General features: G+C 29.7%; 5 long non-coding RNA genes across 6 annotated transcripts; 1 reads left to right on the top strand and 4 right to left on the bottom strand.

The window, feature by feature from the left end:
• Positions 1 to 1,206: 1,206 nt before the first annotated feature.
• On the bottom strand, positions 1,207 to 4,338 carry LOC129924213 (uncharacterized). The gene is made up of 4 exons (XR_008776199.1): positions 4,220 to 4,338; positions 2,191 to 2,362; positions 1,934 to 2,082; positions 1,207 to 1,351 (listed from the first exon to the last, which is right to left on the bottom strand). It is a non-coding gene; the product is annotated as an uncharacterized LOC129924213 (long non-coding RNA).
• On the top strand, positions 3,822 to 8,036 carry LOC129924215 (uncharacterized). Its single transcript, XR_008776202.1, has 3 exons — positions 3,822 to 3,958; positions 4,237 to 4,349; positions 7,966 to 8,036. It is a non-coding gene; the product is annotated as an uncharacterized LOC129924215 (long non-coding RNA).
• On the bottom strand, positions 7,118 to 8,058 carry LOC129924214 (uncharacterized). Of its 2 annotated transcripts, none has more exons than XR_008776201.1 (4): positions 7,899 to 8,058; positions 7,641 to 7,789; positions 7,382 to 7,534; positions 7,118 to 7,303 (listed from the first exon to the last, which is right to left on the bottom strand). It is a non-coding gene; the product is annotated as an uncharacterized LOC129924214 (long non-coding RNA). The 2 variants fall into 2 exon arrangements; XR_008776200.1 differs by having other exon boundaries at positions 7,119 to 7,303; positions 7,388 to 7,534; positions 7,899 to 8,057.
• Positions 8,059 to 12,806: 4,748 nt separating this feature from the next.
• On the bottom strand, positions 12,807 to 13,515 carry LOC129924217 (uncharacterized). The gene is made up of 3 exons (XR_008776204.1): positions 13,338 to 13,515; positions 13,085 to 13,231; positions 12,807 to 13,000 (listed from the first exon to the last, which is right to left on the bottom strand). It is a non-coding gene; the product is annotated as an uncharacterized LOC129924217 (long non-coding RNA).
• Positions 13,516 to 15,648: 2,133 nt separating this feature from the next.
• Positions 15,649 to 19,151, bottom strand: LOC129924216 (uncharacterized). The gene is made up of 4 exons (XR_008776203.1): positions 19,005 to 19,151; positions 18,748 to 18,896; positions 18,495 to 18,641; positions 15,649 to 15,718 (listed from the first exon to the last, which is right to left on the bottom strand). It is a non-coding gene; the product is annotated as an uncharacterized LOC129924216 (long non-coding RNA).
• Positions 19,152 to 21,477: the final 2,326 nt, after the last annotated feature.

The following is a 21,477-nucleotide window of genomic DNA, read 5'->3' as shown; positions in this document are numbered from 1 at the left end:
GTCTGACTTGTGCCTCCTTTTTATGATCGGTGTGGAGTTCGAAACTGTACTTGGTGGGGTTTTTTTTGTGATCAATGTTCGGCATAAGACTTGTTTTGTTTTTTTTAATCAACTGCTTTTTTTAGTAGTTGCTGATTGAATTGACATTTGGGTCTTTATTGATGGCAGTTTGGACATGTGTTTTTTTAATTGATGTTCTTTATCAGATTTGTTTTTTTTTCTTTTATCAATGTTTTAAATAGGACTTGTGCGTTTTTGTGATCAATGTTCTGCATTAGACTTGTGGGCTTTTTTTTGTGATGGCTTTTTATGAGCTCTAATTGAAATTAGACTTGTGTGTTTTTTGTGATCATTGTTTAGTATCGGATTTTTTTATATATTTTTTTTTTAAAGAATCATGTGCTTTTTTTTAGTAGCTGAATGAATTGACATTTTCTTCTTTGGAGATTGCTGTTTGGAATCAGACATGTGTATATTCAAATATTATTTTTGAAATTTTTGAATTTTTTTTTATAATTTTTTTTTATAATTTTTTTATTATTATTATTTTTTAATTTTTAAATTTTTTTAAATTTTTTTTTTTCTCATTTTTAATTTTTTTATTTTTTTAGAAAAAGTTTTTTTAAAGTTTATTTTTTCAAGAATTCACTATCCCGGGACTGATTTCACTGTAGACCAGAAGTTCCCAAACTTTTTTGTCTTGTAGACCCTATGCCATGTTTTCTGCTTTTCGGTAGACCCCCTGCTTAGCTTATATTATTTACATAACAATGATTTTTAATAATAAAAAACTGCATTTAAATATTACATAGCATACTATCTATCAGTACTTAAAACGCAATTAAACTATTATTTAATACAAAACATTACGATTGAGCTTTTTATAAGCAAAATTGTAGTCAAACTGAATATCCCTTTGATTGGATCAATAAAAATTAACTTATCTTAGAATGGACCTCATTCACCAACATTTAGTAACGTGATCTTATTGGTAAAACAATGAAAAAACTGTCTCGTGACAACCATCATGAATTACACATGAGATCGTAAATTATTTAGAAGAGATATAGCACCACGTGGCTAAATGTTGTTTGTTTACAATTGGTGAATAAGGTCCATTGAAAACTATCTAAGATCCATAATGCCCCCAATAATGAAGAATAAGAAATTACAGAAATAGTTAAGACTAACATAAGCCTGACAATAAAATGTATAGTTCTTATTTAATTAGCTTTCTTGACATTATTATAATTAAGCCACATAAGAAAACATGTAAATTGTCACTAGCTTTAGCAAAGCTTCATTGATGTCTTTGTTAATTTGTGGAGAGGTATCAATCTTGGCTAGTATGCTGAAAAAAAATAGAAAAGAATATTTATTAAACTGCTTTATAAATAAACTAAATCCATAACATATATAAATTAAAATGTATGTAATACATATATCAAGATCTACAAAAAAAAAATTGAAAACTAAGGGCTTAATTAAATGACATTATAATATTTTGTTACTCGCCAGCATTGATTATTTCAACCAAACAATTGAAATAGCCTTATTTTTAACTTTTCACAATTTCTTTTTTATTAACGGCCTTCAAATTCACCTTGCCTATGGCATCCAATCACCAAAGGCCAGCACTGCCAGCACAATGGCCATATGCAAATACATTTCCCCAACTAATGTCAGGTACCCATTAAAGTTGGGTGGGTTACTCCGAGGCGCCCTTTTAATTCCTGAATTAAAAAAAAATTCTAATCTTGGCTAGAGACCATAGTCTTGAGTAAACTTAGAAATAAGATGAGATTGTCTAGATGACTAACAAGATCTAGTGACAATCTAGTCTATATAAAATGGACAATAATTATTAAAAAAGAAATTTAAAATCATTAAATAAAATTTAATTTAATTTCTAATTATTAATAAAATATCTTACCAGAATGCTAGCCACTCTTTCTAAAACTATGACCAGTGCCTTATTTAAATCTTGAATTATATTTCTAGTCTAGGAGTTCCAATCAATTTTGTTGTATACAAAGGCCATGATACTGATTATAGGAATATGCCAGATGTCTGTTTCAGCATCTGAGTAAATAAATTAATGAAACTCCTATGACTCTAAGTTAGGGTAATGTCATCTTTCATATCTGTATTAAAAAAACACAAAAAAAAACAAAAAAAAACTGGACATACATTCCTCATTATCAGTTCCCATCCTGTTTGTCATTTAAATATTTTGGACATTCCTTTTACATTCCAGCCAAGATCTTGCAGCGGACAGTAGAAAATGGCAGTTTGAACTTCAGATCATTGTGTCAACCGTCTCGTGCAAACCACAAAACCAGGCAGTGTAATCAAGATCTACCTAAGAATGAAAAATACTATCAGATACAATTTCACATTACATCTAAAAAAGGATAGCTATATTTAACTTGATCTAGTAGAAGATGTACAACTATCATACCCATATAATGTAGATTAACAAACTGATTCAAGATAAATACTATTATCTTCTTATCTTATATAATACAGACGTTACTTCAAAAAAGAAGATGATTACGTCCTACGCGTCAAACATTTAGTCATGCATATTAACCAATGACTTAAATTCTGCCAAGTCACTGGTTTTCCTGGCTAGCTCAGGCAACCCATTCCATGCTCTAATAGCACTAGGGAAGAAGGAGTATTTGTACAAATTTGTCCTAGCATATGGGACGAGGAATGTGCCTTTATCTTTGTGTCTTTCAGAGTATTTTATTAAATTTTGTTTTTGTATTTGAAGATTATGGTTCAGTGTTTTATGTATGATTGCTACTTTACTTTTGAGCCTTCTGTCCTGAAGACTTTCTAAATTTAGTGATTTTACTAAAGGTGTTACTCTAGTCAAATGTGAATATTCGTTTGTTATGAATTGCACTGCTCTATTTTGTGTCTGTTCTAGTTTCTTAATGTTTTCTTGAGTTGTGGGGTCCCAAACGGAGGATGCATATTCTATTATTGGCCTAACCAAAGTTTTAAATAACATTTTAGTTTTATGTTCTTATTTGATTTATAGAAATTTCTTTTAATAAATCCTAATGCTTTGTTTGATTTTTTTGTAGTTTCATCAATATGTGGATTCCATGACAGTTTTTCATTTATTATAACACCTAGGTATTTTGCATTTTTAGTCTGTGTTACTGGTTTGCCATGAATAAGATAAGTGGAATTAATTTGTTTTAGTTTTTTTGTTACTCTTAACAACTGACATTTTTCTGGGTGGAAAGACATGCTCCAATTTGATTCCCATTTCTGTAATTCATCTAATTCTCTTTGTAAAATATCTGTGTCTTGTGTTGTTTTTATTGTTCTATATATTATGCAATCGTCTGCAAATAATCTGACTTTTGTTCCTGAAGTAATGCAATTTGGTAAATCATTTATGTAAATTAAAAATAGTAGTGGACCCAAGACTGTTCCTTGAGGTACACCTGAGTTTACTATTATCGGTGTTGATTTAGAGCCATTTATTATTACAGTTTGTTCTCTCCCTATCAGAAAGTCCTTAATCCACTGATGCAGTGGACCATTAATGCCGAAATATTTTAATTTTTAAGCAAACTATGGTGATGAACTTTGTCAAAAGCCTTAGAAAAATCTAGTAAGATAGCATCTATTTGTTCACTATTATATTAAGCCAATCCTACACCCATACTACTTGTATACATAAAATTGGGTGGATCTAGAATTTTAGATCTAGATAGACTAGATTCTTATTAAAATTCTAGATCTTTTCTATTAAGTAATAAAAACCTTTAAAATGTATTTTAATATGGATGAAGCTGAACAGAAAGGATTGGAAAATAGTCGATGCCAACGGAGAGGCTCTTGTTCTCGTATGAGCCATAGTTGTCTTTTGACTGAAGGTGGTGGAGATAATTCAACAAGATGATTTACAATGTAATTCAAGAGATCTGTCTAGGTTAGTTCATTATTTTTCTTGAAGATTTCTATGATCAAGTCTAGATTTTCTAGATCTAGCATCATATACAATAATTTCTAGAGATCTAGTGCTAAGTCCTATACATATGGGATCTAGATCTAATCAAGATCTATCTAAAATCAGAATAAAAAATATGGAATGTCACACTAGATTTAGAATAGAATAGCAAAGTTTTACCAATATCTAGATTTTTAGTCCAGTAAATCAACTTATATAGATCAAAATATAAATTAAATTCACCTTTATCTATCCCTTAGTCTGATGGACTGTTAAGGCACCACACAAGGTTTGTCGACCATTCTTTTCCTCACCGTCTTTTGAATGACTAATTCCTGAGAATAGTAAACCGTTATTGTTAAAGAATATACAGGTAATCAGTGCTTTTTTGTAAAGAAATAGGTGCCGGAGCTCAGTGATGGATTGCCTTTTAACAACTAATAAATAAATAATAAACTTTTAAATACAAAAGTAACTTTTTCGCTGCATTGAAAAAAGTGCCGGTACGCTGTACCAGTGCTTACTGTAATGCTGCTGACCTAAAAAATTGTAGTTAAACTAAATAATACAGTAATATTAAGCCCATACTAATTAGTCTTAGATATATAGATCTAGAAATGATATTGACATTGTGTAGATCTAGTCAATCTAGATTTCAAAGCAAAGAAAACAGAAGAACGGTAGACCATAAGGCAAAGACGATAGGATTGACATGGACCAAGCTGAAGAAATCCAGAATATTTATTGAAAATTTTAAGTTAGATCTAGACTAATAATCTAGAATACTAGGACTATAGTAATCTATACATTCTTTTCTAGACTCTACTAGACAAACTCTAATGATGATTCTAATATTAAATATGTAGATCTAGAGCAGTGGTTCCCAAATTTTTTTGTCTCAAAGACCCCTTGCCAAGTTTTCTGCTTTTTGGTAAAACCCCTGCTTAACTTATTTTTTTTTTTTTTGAATTTTTTTTTTTAGATAAATTTTTTTTAATTTTTATTTTTATTTATTTTTTTATTTTTTTTAGATAATTTTTTTTTTTTTTTTTTAAATTTTTTTTTTTCGAGAATTGACTTTCCCGGTACTGACTTCACTGTTGACCAGTGGTTCCCAAACTTTTATAAAAAAATTTTTATAATTTTTTTAAAAATTTTTTTATTTTTTTTTTTCCGAGAATTGACTATCTTGGGACTAACTTCACTGTAGACCAGTGGTTCCCAAAATTTTAGTAAAATTTTTTTTTTTTTTTTTTGTTGTTTTTTTTACAAAAAAAAATTTTTTTAATTTTTTTTTTTCAATTTTTTTTTTTAGATAAATTTTTTTTTGTAATTTCTTTAGATAAATTTTGTTTTAAATTTTTTTTTTTTTTTTTTGAGAATTCACTATCCCAGGACTGATTTCACTGTACACCAGTGGTTCCCAAACATTCAGTAAATTTTAAATTTTTTTTTTTTTTGTTTTTTTTTTTTTTTTTAATTTTTTTTTTAATTTTTTTTTTTTTTTTTTTTTTTTTTTTTTTAATTTTTTTTTTTTTTTTTTTTTAGTAAAATTTTTTTTTTTTTTTTATAAAATTTTTTTTTAATTTTTTTTTTTTTTTTTATTAGTAAAATTTTTTTTTTTTTTAGTAAATTTTTTTTTTTTAAATTTTTTTAGATAAATTTTGTTTTAAATTTTTTTTTTCTTTTTTTGAGAATTCACTATTGCGGGACTGACTTCACTGTAGACCAGTGGTTCCCAAACTTTTTTGTTTCGTAGACCCCTTGCCATGTTTTCTGCTTTTTGGTAGACCATCTGCTTAACTTATATTGCTTTTTTTTTTCAATTTATTTGAAAACTAATTTCTAATTTTAGTGAGTTGAAGAGTAAAATGCAATTTAAAAATACACATAAGTATTAAATAATAACTCATTTTTATTGATAAAATTCAAATTTAACCAATTTAATATGTATTGCTGGAATCATCAAACACACTGGAAATGTTTTTTTACCCAGGCTTATCATCTGTTCCTATGGATGTCATGTTTCATACATTCTATAAAGAAGACATTCAAACAATAAATATTAATTAATTAATTTGTTTTAAGTATCATTGTAAAAATTTTCGCAAAGAGTTTCTCGTGTATCTTTCACGTGTCCACCGAACTGTTTTCACTAAAGGGGAAGGGACAAAGGCGAGTAACTGGCGCCTTAGCTGGTAGGCTTCAAGCAGGAAGAGCTCATTAGCCACATAGCAGAAGGAAAACTGAATTTAAAAATCTGCTGCCTTGCAACTATTCCCAAACATGGGAAAGCTGTCGTGGGTCAACCCTGAGGAAAAATAAGGAGCTGGCAACCCCTAGGCAGTTTACAGCACACAGCGCTACACCCCATCAGAGCCTGTGACGCCACTGGTTCCAAACTGATCCCAAACTGTATATATTTCCTTTGCAAAGAATCACATAAGAAGCTTTTAATTTGATAACTCATGCCACTGATGTGCCCTTGAACTGTATTTTTGTTTAAAGAAATTCTTTTAATAATATCAGATGTAGGTGTGTGTAAAACAGTTTTCACAACTACAACGGCTGGTAAAATCAATGTTTTACCTATGTTTCCATATTTTGCTATAAGTAAAGAGATATTGTAAGATGCTCACAAACCAACATCTTCTCTATATATATATGATGTTGAAGTGAGATTGTGTGGGTCTATTCTTAACTTTATCTTTGAGTGCTAGAAAATTTTTAAATCTTTATCTATTTTGTTAGGGTGACATTGTCTCAGATGATCCTCTAGCAATTGGTTTCGTATCATTATTTTAAAAAAGTCACTTAGGCAACGGCTTGTTTGACAAGGAAGGAATGAATCCCAGTTTTAAATAATCAATGATGGACAGTGTACATTTCTTTTCGTGAAACATTTGTTACATGCAGACAAAATTAAAATTTTTAAATAAGTATTGAGAAGATTCTTTGGTTTGATTAGCAGGATATATATTTAAATGATTTACCAAGATAAAAATCATATATTACTGTATAAAATAATTACATTAAATGAATGTAAAAATTAAAAAAAGAGTGATTAAGTCCCTTAATGTAATTAACACCATTTTGTTTACAAAATACATTAAATTCTTACCATTACCTATCAATCAGTCTGTTGAACCATGGGGCCACCACACAAGATCTGTCAACAGCCCTTCTATATTTCTCTCTGTATTTAGCCCTGGATAAACCATTTCATGGCAGACCTGCCCATTCTTTCATGTCTTCACATTGCTCTCTGTCTTTCATTCTTCATCCTGGAACTCAATGGTCAAAGGAGCATAACCCTGGTATTATTTTCTGGAAATAAAAAAAGACTGATTTAGTCCCTTAATGTAATTAACACAATTTTTTTTAAAAAATACATTAAATTCTTACCATTACCAATCAATTAGTCTGTTGAACCATGGGGGCACCACACAAGATCTGTCAACAGCCCTTCTATATTCCTCTCTGTACTTAGCCCTGGATAAACCATTTCTTTGCAGACCTGCCCATTCTTTGATGTCTTTCCATCTCTCTGTCTTCCTTCTTTGTACACAAATGGGGAAAAAATGGACCATAATTCTTAAAAAAGAAATTTAATATCATTAAATAAAATTTAATTTAATTTCTAATTATTAATAAAATATCTTACCAGAATGCTAGCCACACTTTCTAAAACTATGACCAGTGCCTTATTTAAATCTTGAATTATATTTCTAGTCTAGGAGTTCCAATCAATTTTGTTGTATACAAAGGCCATGATACTGATTATAGGAATATGCCAGATGTCTGTTTCAGCATCTGAGTAAATAAATTAATGAAACTCCTATGACTCTAAGTTAGGGTAATGTCATCTTTCATATCTGTATTAAAAAAACACAAAAAAAAAACAAAAAAAAACTGGACATACATTCCTCATTATCAGTTCCCATCCTGTTTGTCATTTAAATATTTTGGACATTCCTTTTACATTCCAGCCAAGATCTTGCAGCGGACAGTAGAAAATGGCAGTTTGAACTTCAGATCATTGTGTCAACCGTCTCGTGCTAACCACAAAACCAGGCAGTGTAATCAAGATCTACCTAAGAATGAAAAATACTATCAGATACAATTTCACATTACATCTAAAAAAGGATAGCTATATTTAACTTGATCTAGTAGAAGATGTACAACTATCATACCCATATAATGTAGATTAACAAACTGATTCAAGATAAATACTATTATCTTCTTATCTTATATAATACAGACGTTACTTCAAAAAAGAAGATGATTACGTCCTACGCGTCAAACATTTAGTCATGCATATTAACCAATGACTTAAATTCTGCCAAGTCACTGGTTTTCCTGGCTAGCTCAGGCAACCCATTCCATGCTCTAATAGCACTAGGGAAGAAGGAGTATTTGTACAAATTTGTCCTAGCATATGGGACGAGGAATGTGCCTTTATCTTTGTGTCTTTCAGAGTATTTTATTAAATTTTGTTTTTGTATTTGAAGATTATGGTTCAGTGTTTTATGTATGATTGCTACTTTACTTTTGAGCCTTCTGTCCTGAAGACTTTCTAAATTTAGTGATTTTACTAAAGGTGTTACTCTAGTCAAATGTGAATATTCGTTTGTTATGAATCGCACTGCTCTATTTTGTGTCTGTTCTAGTTTCTTAATGTTTTCTTGAGTTGTGGGGTCCCAAACGGAGGATGCATATTCTATTATTGGCCTAACCAAAGTTTTAAATAACATTTTAGTTTTATGTTCTTATTTGATTTATAGAAATTTCTTTTAATAAATCCTAATGCTTTGTTTGATTTTTTTTGTAGTTTCATCAATATATGTATTCCATGACAGTTTTTCATTTATTATAACACCTAGGTATTTTGCATTTTTAGTCTGTGTTACTGGTTTGCCATGAATAAGATAAGTGGAATTAATTTGTTTTAGTTTTTTTGTTACTCTTAACAACTGACATTTTTCTGGGTGGAAAGACATGCTCCAATTTGATTCCCATTTCTGTAATTCATCTAATTCTCTTTGTAAAATATCTGTGTCTTGTGTTGTTTTTATTGTTCTATATATTATGCAATCGTCTGCAAATAATCTGACTTTTGTTCCTGAAGTAATGCAATTTGGTAAATCATTTATGTAAATTAAAAATAGTAGTGGACCCAAGACTGTTCCTTGAGGTACACCTGAGTTTACTATTATCGGTGTTGATTTAGAGCCATTTATTATTACAGTTTGTTCTCTCCCTATCAGAAAGTCCTTAATCCACTGATGCAGTGGACCATTAATGCCGAAATATTTTAATTTTTTAAGCAAACTATGGTGGTGAACTTTGTCAAAAGCCTTAGAAAAATCTAGTAAGATAGCATCTATTTGTTCACTATTATATTAAGCCAATCCTACACCCATACTACTTGTATACATAAAATTGGGTGGATCTAGAATTTTAGATCTAGATAGACTAGATTCTTATTAAAATTCTAGATCTTTTCTATTAAGTAATTAAAACCTTTAAAATGTATTTTAATATGGATGAAGCTGAACAGAAAGGATTGGAAAATAGTCGATGCCAACGCAGAGGCTCTTGTTCTCGTATGAGCCATAGTTGTCTATTGACTGAAGGTGGTGGAGATAATTCAACAAGATGATTTACAATGTAATTCAAGAGATCTGTCTAGGTTAGTTCATTATTTTTCTTGAAGATTTCTATGATCAAGTCTAGATTTTCTAGATCTAGCATCATATACAATAATTTCTAGAGATCTAGTGCTAAGTCCTATACATATGGGATCTAGATCTAATCAAGATCTATCTAAAATCAGAATAAAAAATATGGAATGTCACACTAGATTTAGAATAGAATAGCAAAGTTTTACCAATATCTAGATTTTTAGTCCAGTAAATCAACTTATATAGATCAAAATATAAATTAAATTCACCTTTATCTATCCCTTAGTCTGATGGACTGTTAAGGCACCACACAAGGTTTGTCGACCATTCTTTTCCTCACCGTCTTTTGAATGACTAATTCCTGAGAATAGTAAACCGTTATTGTTAAAGAATATAAAGGTAATCAGTGCTTTTTTGTAAAGAAATAGGTGCCGGAGCTCAGTGATGGATTGCCTTTTAACAACTAATAAATAAATAATAAACTTTTAAATACAAAAGTAACTTTTTCGCTGCATTGAAAAAAGTGCCGGTACGCTGTACCAGTGCTTACTGTAATGCTGCTGACCTGAAAAATTGTAGTTAAACTAAATAATACAGTAATATTAAGCCCATACTAATTAGTCTTAGATATATAGATCTAGAAATTATATTGACATTGTGTAGATCTAGTCAATCTAGATTTCAAAGCAAAGAAAACAGAAGAACGGTAGACCATAAGGCAAAGACGATAGGATTGACATGGACCAAGCTGAAGAAATCCAGAATATTTATTGAAAATTTTAAGTTAGATCTAGACTAATAATCTAGAATACTAGGACTATAGTAATCTATACATTCTTTTCTAGACTCTACTAGACAAACTCTAATGATGATTCTAATATTAAATATGTAGATCTAGAGCAGTGGTTCCCAAATTTTTTTGTCTCGTAGACCCCTTGCCATGTTTTCTGCTTTTCGGTAAAACCCCTGCTTAACTTATATTTTTTTTTTTTGTATTTTTTTTTTTTGATAAATTTTTTTTAATTTTTATTTTTATTTATTTTTTTATTTTTTTTAGATAAATTTTTTTTTTTTTTTTTAATTTTTTTTTTTTTTCGAGAATTGACTTTCCCGGTACTGACTTCACTGTAGACCAGTGGTTCCCAAACTTTTATAAAAAATTTTTTATAATTTTTTTAAAAATTTTTTTTATTTTTTTTTTCCGAGAATTGACTATCTTGGGACTAACTTCACTGTAGACCAGTGGTTCCCAAAATTTTAGTAAAATTTTTTTTTTTTTTTTTTGTTTTTTTTATAAAAAAAAATTTTTTTTAATTTTTTTTTTTCAATTTTTTTTTTAGATAAATTTTTTTTTTTGTAATTTCTTTAGATAAATTTTGTTTTAAATTTTTTTTTTTTTTTTGAGATTTCACTATCCCAAGACTGATTTCACTGTAGACCAGTGGTTCCCAAACATTCAGTAAATTTTTTTTTTTTTTTTTTTTTTAATTTTTTTTTTTTTTTTTTTTTTTTAATTTTTTTTTTTTTTTTTTTTTTAATTTTTTTTTTTTTTTTTTTTTTTTTTAGTAAATTTTTTATTTTTTTTTTATAAAATTTTTTTTGTTTAATTTTTTTTTTTTTTTTTTTAGTAAATTTTTTTTTTTTTTTTTTTTTTTAAATTTTTTTAGATAAATTTTGTTCTAAATTTTTTTTTTTTTTTTTTTTGAGAATTCACTATTGCGGGACTGACTTCACTGTAGACCAGTGGTTCCCAAACTTTTTTGTTTCGTAGACCCCTTGCCATGTTTTCTGCTTTTTGGTAGACCCCCTGCTTAACTTATATTGCTTTTTTTTTTTCAATTTATTTGAAAACTAATTTCTAATTTTAGTGAGTTGAAGAGTAAAATGCAATTTAAAAATACATATAAGTATTAAATAATATTTCATTTTTATTGATAAAATTCAAATTTAACCAATTTAATATGTATTGCTGGAATCATCAAACACACTGGAAATGTTTTTTTACCCAGGCTTATCATCTGTTCCTATGGATGTCATGTTTCATACATTCTATAAAGAAGACATTCAAACAATAAATATTAATTAATTAATTTGTTTTAAGTATCATTGTAAAAATTTTCGCAAAGAGTTTCTCGTGTATCTTTCACGTGTCCACCGAACTGTTTTCACTAAAGGGGAAGGGACGAAGGCGAGTAACTGGCGCCTTAGCTGGTAGGCTTCAAGCAGGAAGAGCTCATTAGCCACATAGCAGAAGGAAAACTGAATTTAAAAATCTGCTGCCTTGCAACTATTCCCAAACATGGGAAAGCTGTCGTGGGTCAACCCTGAGGAAAAATAAGGAGCTGGCAACCCCTAGGCAGTTTACAGCACACAGCGCTACACCCCATCAGAGCCTGTGACGCCACTGGTTCCAAACTGATCCCAAACTGTATATATTTCCTTTGCAAAGAATCACATAAGAAGCTTTTAATTTGATAACTCATGCCACTGATGTGCCCTTGAACTGTATTTTTGTTTAAAGAAATTCTTTTAATAATATCAGATGTAGGTGTGTGTAAAACAGTTTTCACAACTACAACGGCTGGTAAAATCAATGTTTTACCTATGTTTCCATATTTTGCTATAAGTAAAGAGATATTGTAAGATGCTCACAAACCAACATCTTCTCTATATATATATGATGTTGAAGTGAGATTGTGTGGGTCTATTCTTAACTTTATCTTTGAGTGCTAGAAAATTTTTAAATCTTTATCTATTTTGTTAGGGTGACATTGTCTCAGATGATCCTCTAGCAATTGGTTTCGTATCATTATTTTAAAAAAGTCACTTAGGCAACGGCTTGTTTGACAAGGAAGGAATGAATCCCAGTTTTAAATAATCAATGATGGACAGTGTACATTTCTTTTCGTGAAACATTTGTTACATGCAGACAAAATTAAAATTTTTAAATAAGTATTGAGAAGATTCTTTGGTTTGATTAGCAGGATATATATTTAAATGATTTACCAAGATAAAAATCATATATTACTGTATAAAATAATTACATTAAATGAATGTAAAAATTAAAAAAAGAGTGATTAAGTCCCTTAATGTAATTAACACCATTTTGTTTACAAAATACATTAAATTCTTACCATTACCTATCAATCAGTCTGTTGAACCATGGGGCCACCACACAAGATCTGTCAACAGCCCTTCTATATTTCTCTCTGTATTTAGCCCTGGATAAACCATTTCATGGCAGACCTGCCCATTCTTTCATGTCTTCACATTGCTCTCTGTCTTTCATTCTTCATCCTGGAACTCAATGGTCAAAGGAGCATAACCCTGGTATTATTTTCTGGAAATAAAAAAAGACTGATTTAGTCCCTTAATGTAATTAACACAATTTTTTTTAAAAAATACATTAAATTCTTACCATTACCAATCAATTAGTCTGTTGAACCATGGGGGCACCACACAAGATCTGTCAACAGCCCTTCTATATTCCTCTCTGTACTTAGCCCTGGATAAACCATTTCTTGGCAGACCTGCCCATTCTTTGATGTCTTTCCATCTCTCTGTCTTCCTTCTTTGTACACAAATGGGGAAAAAATGGACCATAATTCTTAAAAAAGAAATTTAATATCATTAAATAAAATTTAATTTAATTTCTAATTATTAATAAAATATCTTACCAGAATGCTAGCCACACTTTCTAAAACTATGACCAGTGCCTTATTTAAATCTTGAATTATATTTCTAGTCTAGGAGTTCCAATCAATTTTGTTGTATACAAAGGCCATGATACTGATTATAGGAATATGCCAGATGTCTGTTTCAGCATCTGAGTAAATAAATTAATGAAACTCCTATGACTCTAAGTTAGGGTAATGTCATCTTTCATATCTGTATTAAAAAAACACAAAAAAAAAACAAAAAAAAACTGGACATACATTCCTCAATATCAGTTCCCATCCTGTTTGTCATTTAAATATTTTGGACATTCCTTTTACATTCCAGCCAAGATCTTGCAGCGGACAGTAGAAAATGGCAGTTTGAACTTCAGATCATTGTGTCAACCGTCTCGTGCTAACCACAAAACCAGGCAGTGTAATCAAGATCTACCTAAGAATGAAAAATACTATCAGATACAATTTCACATTACATCTAAAAAAGGATAGCTATATTTAACTTGATCTAGTAGAAGATGTACAACTATCATACCCATATAATGTAGATTAACAAACTGATTCAAGATAAATACTATTATCTTCTTATCTTATATAATACAGACGTTACTTCAAAAAAGAAGATGATTACGTCCTACGCGTCAAACATTTAGTCATGCATATTAACCAATGACTTAAATTCTGCCAAGTCACTGGTTTTCCTGGCTAGCTCAGGCAACCCATTCCATGCTCTAATAGCACTAGGGAAGAAGGAGTATTTGTACAAATTTGTCCTAGCATATGGGACGAGGAATGTGCCTTTATCTTTGTGTCTTTCAGAGTATTTTATTAAATTTTGTTTTTGTATTTGAAGATTATGGTTCAGTGTTTTATGTATGATTGCTACTTTACTTTTGAGCCTTCTGTCCTGAAGACTTTCTAAATTTAGTGATTTTACTAAAGGTGTTACTCTAGTCAAATGTGAATATTCGTTTGTTATGAATCGCACTGCTCTATTTTGTGTCTGTTCTAGTTTCTTAATGTTTTCTTGAGTTGTGGGGTCCCAAACGGAGGATGCATATTCTATTATTGGCCTAACCAAAGTTTTAAATAACATTTTAGTTTTATGTTCTTATTTGATTTATAGAAATTTCTTTTAATAAATCCTAATGCTTTGTTTGATTTTTTTTGTAGTTTCATCAATATATGTATTCCATGACAGTTTTTCATTTATTATAACACCTAGGTATTTTGCATTTTTAGTCTGTGTTACTGGTTTGCCATGAATAAGATAAGTGGAATTAATTTGTTTTAGTTTTTTTGTTACTCTTAACAACTGACATTTTTCTGGGTGGAAAGACATGCTCCAATTTGATTCCCATTTCTGTAATTCATCTAATTCTCTTTGTAAAATATCTGTGTCTTGTGTTGTTTTTATTGTTCTATATATTATGCAATCGTCTGCAAATAATCTGACTTTTGTTCCTGAAGTAATGCAATTTGGTAAATCATTTATGTAAATTAAAAATAGTAGTGGACCCAAGACTGTTCCTTGAGGTACACCTGAGTTTACTATTATCGGTGTTGATTTAGAGCCATTTATTATTACAGTTTGTTCTCTCCCTATCAGAAAGTCCTTAATCCACTGATGCAGTGGACCATTAATGCCGAAATATTTTAATTTTTTAAGCAAACTATGGTGGTGAACTTTGTCAAAAGCCTTAGAAAAATCTAGTAAGATAGCATCTATTTGTTCACTATTATATTAAGCCAATCCTACACCCATACTACTTGTATACATAAAATTGGGTGGATCTAGAATTTTAGATCTAGATAGACTAGATTCTTATTAAAATTCTAGATCTTTTCTATTAAGTAATTAAAACCTTTAAAATGTATTTTAATATGGATGAAGCTGAACAGAAAGGATTGGAAAATAGTCGATGCCAACGCAGAGGCTCTTGTTCTCGTATGAGCCATAGTTGTCTATTGACTGAAGGTGGTGGAGATAATTCAACAAGATGATTTACAATGTAATTCAAGAGATCTGTCTAGGTTAGTTCATTATTTTTCTTGAAGATTTCTATGATCAAGTCTAGATTTTCTAGATCTAGCATCATATACAATAATTTCTAGAGATCTAGTGCTAAGTCCTATACATATGGGATCTAGATCTAATCAAGATCTATCTAAAATCAGAATAAAAAATATGGAATGTCACACTAGATTTAGAATAGAATAGCAAAGTTTTACCAATATCTAGATTTTTAGTCCAGTAAATCAACTTATATAGATCAAAATATAAATTAAATTCACCTTTATCTATCCCTTAGTCTGATGGACTGTTAAGGCACCACACAAGGTTTGTCGACCATTCTTTTCCTCACCGTCTTTTGAATGACTAATTCCTGAGAATAGTAAACCGTTATTGTTAAAGAATATACAGGTAATCAGTGCTTTTTTGTAAAGAAATAGGTGCCGGAGCTCAGTGATGGATTGCCTTTTAACAACTAATAAATAAATAATAAACTTTTAAATACAAAAGTAACTTTTTCGCTGCATTGAAAAAAGTGCCGGTACGCTGTACCAGTGCTTACTGTAATGCTGCTGACCTGAAAAATTGTAGTTAAACTAAATAATACAGTAATATTAAGCCCATACTAATTAGTCTTAGATATATAGATCTAGAAATTATATTGACATTGTGTAGATCTAGTCAATCTAGATTTCAAAGCAAAGAAAACAGAAGAACGGTAGACCATAAGGCAAAGACGATAGGATTGACATGGACCAAGCTGAAGAAATCCAGAATATTTATTGAAAATTTTAAGTTAGATCTAGACTAATAATCTAGAATACTAGGACTATAGTAATCTATACATTCTTTTCTAGACTCTACTAGACAAACTCTAATGATGATTCTAATATTAAATATGTAGATCTAGAGCAGTGGTTCCCAAATTTTTTTGTCTCGTAGACCCCTTGCCATGTTTTCTGCTTTTCGGTAAAACCCCTGCTTAACTTATATTTTTTTTTTTTTGTATTTTTTTTTTTTGATAAATTTTTTTTAATTTTTATTTTTATTTATTTTTTTATTTTTTTTAGATAAATTTTTTTTTTTTTTTTTAATTTTTTTTTTTTTCGAGAATTGACTTTCCCGGTACTGACTTCACTGTAGACCAGTGGTTCCCAAACTTTTATAAAAAATTTTTTATAATTTTTTTAAAAATTTTTTTTATTTTTTTTTTCCGAGAATTGACTATCTTGGGACTAACTTCACTGTAGACCAGTGGTTCCCAAAATTTTAGTAAAATTTTTTTTTTTTTTTTTTGTTTTTTTTATAAAAAAAAATTTTTTTTAATTTTTTTTTTTCAATTTTTTTTTTAGATAAATTTTTTTTTTTGTAATTTCTTTAGATAAATTTTGTTTTAAATTTTTTTTTTTTTTTTGAGATTTCACTATCCCAAGACTGATTTCACTGTAGACCAGTGGTTCCCAAACATTCAGTAAATTTTTTTTTTTTTTTTTTTTTTAATTTTTTTTTTTTTTTTTTTTTTTTAATTTTTTTTTTTTTTTTTTTTTTAATTTTTTTTTTTTTTTTTTTTTTTTTAGTAAATTTTTTATTTTTTTTTTATAAAATTTTTTTTGTTTAATTTTTTTTTTTTTTTTTTTAGTAAATTTTTTTTTTTTTTTTTTTTTTAAATTTTTTTAGATAAATTTTGTTCTAAATTTTTTTTTTTTTTTTTTTTGAGAATTCACTATTGCGGGACTGACTTCACTGTAGACCAGTGGTTCCCAAACTTTTTTGTTTCGTAGACCCCTTGCCATGTTTTCTGCTTTTTGGTAGACCCCCTGCTTAACTTATATTGCTTTTTTTTTTCAATTTATTTGAAAACTAATTTCTAATTTTAGTGAGTTGAAGAGTAAAATGCAATTTAAAAATACATATAAGTATTAAATAATATTTCATTTTTATTGATAAAATTCAAATTTAACCAATTTAATATGTATTGCTGGAATCATCAAACACACTGGAAATGTTTTTTTACCCAGGCTTATCATCTGTTCCTATGGATGTCATGTTTCATACATTCTATAAAGAAGACATTCAAACAATAAATATTAATTAATTAATTTGTTTTAAGTATCATTGTAAAAATTTTCGCAAAGAGTTTCTCGTGTATCTTTCACGTGTCCACCGAACTGTTTTCACTAAAGGGGAAGGGACGAAGGCGAGTAACTGGCGCCTTAGCTGGTAGGCTTCAAGCAGGAAGAGCTCATTAGCCACATAGCAGAAGGAAAACTGAATTTAAAAATCTGCTGCCTTGCAACTATTCCCAAACATGGGAAAGCTGTCGTGGGTCAACCCTGAGGAAAAATAAGGAGCTGGCAACCCCTAGGCAGTTTACAGCACACAGCGCTACACCCCATCAGAGCCTGTGACGCCACTGGTTCCAAACTGATCCCAAACTGTATATATTTCCTTTGCAAAGAATCACATAAGAAGCTTTTAATTTGATAACTCATGCCACCGATGTGCCCTTGAACTGTATTTTTGTTTAAAGAAATTCTTTTAATAATATCAGATGTAGGTGTGTGTAAAACAGTTTTCACAACTACAACGGCTGGTAAAATCAATGTTTTACCTATGTTTCCATATTTTGCTATAAGTAAAGAGATATTGTAAGATGCTCACAAACCAACATCTTCTCTATATATATATGATGTTGAAGTGAGATTGTGTGGGTCTATTCTTAACTTTATCTTTGAGTGCTAGAAAATTTTTAAATCTTTATCTATTTTGTTAGGGTGACATTGTCTCAGATGATCCTCTAGCAATTGGTTTCGTATCATTATTTTTAAAAAGTCACTTAGGCAACGGCTTGTTTGACAAGGAAGGAATGAATCCCAGTTTTAAATAATCAATGATGGACAGTGTACATTTCTTTTCGTGAAACATTTGTTACATGCAGACAAAATTAAAATTTTTAAATAAGTATTGAGAAGATTCTTTGGTTTGATTAGCAGGATATATATTTAAATGATTTACCAAGATAACAATCATATATTACTGTATAAAATAATTACATTAAATGAATGTAAAAATTAAAAAAAGAGTGATTAAGTCCCTTAATGTAATTAACACCATTTTGTTTACAAAATACATTAAATTCTTACCATTACCTATCAATCAGTCTGTTGAACCATGGGGCCACCACACAAGATCTGTCAACAGCCCTTCTATATTCCTCTCTGTACTTAGCCCTGGATAAACCATTTCTTGGCAGACCTGCCCATTCTTTGATGTCTTTCCATCTCTCTGTCTTCCTTCTTTGTACACAAATGGGGAAAAAATGGACCATAATTCTTAAAAAAGAAATTTAATATCATTAAATAAAATTTAATTTAATTTCTAATTATTAATAAAATATCTTACCAGAATGCTAGCCACACTTTCTAAAACTATGACCAGTGCCTTATTTAAATCTTGAATTATATTTCTAGTCTAGGAGTTCCAATCAATTTTGTTGTATACAAAGGCCATGATACTGATTATAGGAATATGCCAGATGTCTGTTTCAGCATCTGAGTAAATAAATTAATGAAACTCCTATGACTCTAAGTTAGGGTAATGTCATCTTTCATATCTGTATTAAAAAAACACAAAAAAAAACAAAAAAAAACTGGACATACATTGCTCATTATCAGTTCCCATCCTGTTTGTCATTTAAATATTTTGGACATTCCTTTTACATTCCAGCCAAGATCTTGCAGCGGACAGTAGAAAATGGCAGTTTGAACTTCAGATCATTGTGTCAACCGTCTCGTGCTAACCACAAAACCAGGCAGTGTAATCAAGATCTACCTAAGAATGAAAAATACTATCAGATACAATTTCACATTACATCTAAAAAAGGATAGCTATATTTAACTTGATCTAGTAGAAGATGTACAACTATCATACCCATATAATGTAGATTAACAAACTGATTCAAGATAAATACTATTATCTTCTTATCTTATATAATACAGATGTTACTTCAAAAAAGAAGATGATTACGTCCTACGCGTCAAACATTTAGTCATGCATATTAACCAATGACTTAAATTCTGCCAAGTCACTGGTTTTCCTGGCTAGCTCAGGCAACCCATTCCATGCTCTAATAGCACTAGGGAAGAAGGAGTATTTGTACAAATTTGTCCTAGCATATGGGACGAGGAATGTGCCTTTATCTTTGTGTCTTTCAGAGTATTTTATTAAATTTTGTTTTTGTATTTGAAGATTATGGTTCAGTGTTTTATGTATGATTGCTACTTTACTTTTGAGCCTTCTGTCCTGAAGACTTTCTAAATTTAGTGATTTTACTAAAGGTGTTACTCTAGTCAAATGTGAATATTCGTTTGTTATGAATCGCACTGCTCTATTTTGTGTCTGTTCTAGTTTCTTAATGTTTTCTTGAGTTGTGGGGTCCCAAACGGAGGATGCATATTCTATTATTGGCCTAACCAAAGTTTTAAATAACATTTTAGTTTTATGTTCTTATTTGATTTATAGAAATTTCTTTTAATAAATCCTAATGCTTTGTTTGATTTTTTTTGTAGTTTCATCAATATATGTATTCCATGACAGTTTTTCATTTATTATAACACCTAGGTATTTTGCATTTTTAGTCTGTGTTACTGGTTTGCCATGAATAAGATAAGTGGAATTAATTTGTTTTAGTTTTTTTGTTACTCTTAACAACTGACATTTTTCTGGGTGGAAAGACATGCTCCAATTTGATTCCCATTTCTGTAATTCATCTAATTCTCTTTGTAAAATATCTGTGTCTTGTGTTGTTTTTATTGTTCTATATATTATGCAATCGTCTGCAAATAATCTGACTTTTGTTCCTGAAGTAATGCAATTTGGTAAATCATTTATGTAAATTAAAAATAGTAGTGGACCCAAGACTGTTCCTTGAGGTACACCTGAGTTTACTATTATCGGTGTTGATTTAGAGCCATTTATTATTACAGTTTGTTCTCTCCCTATCAGAAAGTCCTTAATCCACTGATGCAGTGGACCATTAATGCCGAAATATTTTAATTTTTTAAGCAAACTATGGTGGTGAACTTTGTCAAAAGCCTTAGAAAAATCTAGTAAGATAGCATCTATTTGTTCACTATTATATTAAGCCAATCCTACACCCATACTACTTGTATACATAAAATTGGGTGGATCTAGAATTTTAGATCTAGATAGACTAGATTCTTATTAAAATTCTAGATCTTTTCTATTAAGTAATTAAAACCTTTAAAATGTATTTTAATATGGATGAAGCTGAACAGAAAGGATTGGAAAATAGTCGATGCCAACGCAGAGGCTCTTGTTCTCGTATGAGCCATAGTTGTCTATTGACTGAAGGTGGTGGAGATAATTCAACAAGATGATTTACAATGTAATTCAAGAGATCTGTCTAGGTTAGTTCATTATTTTTCTTGAAGATTTCTATGATCAAGTCTAGATTTTCTAGATCTAGCATCATATACAATAATTTCTAGAGATCTAGTGCTAAGTCCTATACATATGGGATCTAGATCTAATCAAGATCTATCTAAAATCAGAATAAAAAATATGGAATGTCACACTAGATTTAGAATAGAATAGCAAAGTTTTACCAATATCTAGATTTTTAGTCCAGTAAATCAACTTATATAGATCAAAATATAAATTAAATTCACCTTTATCTATCCCTTAGTCTGATGGACTGTTAAGGCACCACACAAGGTTTGTCGACCATTCTTTTCCTCACCGTCTTTTGAATGACTAATTCCTGAGAATAGTAAACCGTTATTGTTAAAGAATATACAGGTAATCAGTGCTTTTTTGTAAAGAAATAGGTGCCGGAGCTCAGTGATGGATTGCCTTTTAACAACTAATAAATAAATAATAAACTTTTAAATACAAAAGTAACTTTTTCGCTGCATTGAAAAAAGTGCCGGTACGCTGTACCAGTGCTTACTGTAATGCTGTTGACCTGAAAAATTGTAGTTAAACTAAATAATACAGTAATATTAAGCCCATACTAATTAGTCTTAGATATATAGATCTAGAAATTATATTGACATTGTGTAGATCTAGTCAATCTAGATTTCAAAGCAAAGAAAACAGAAGAACGGTAGA

Source organism: Biomphalaria glabrata, unplaced genomic scaffold (assembly GCF_947242115.1).
Source record: "Biomphalaria glabrata unplaced genomic scaffold, xgBioGlab47.1 scaffold_30, whole genome shotgun sequence".
Lineage (NCBI taxonomy): Eukaryota > Metazoa > Mollusca > Gastropoda > Planorbidae > Biomphalaria > Biomphalaria glabrata.
This window is presented reverse-complemented; position numbering and strand designations above follow the sequence as displayed.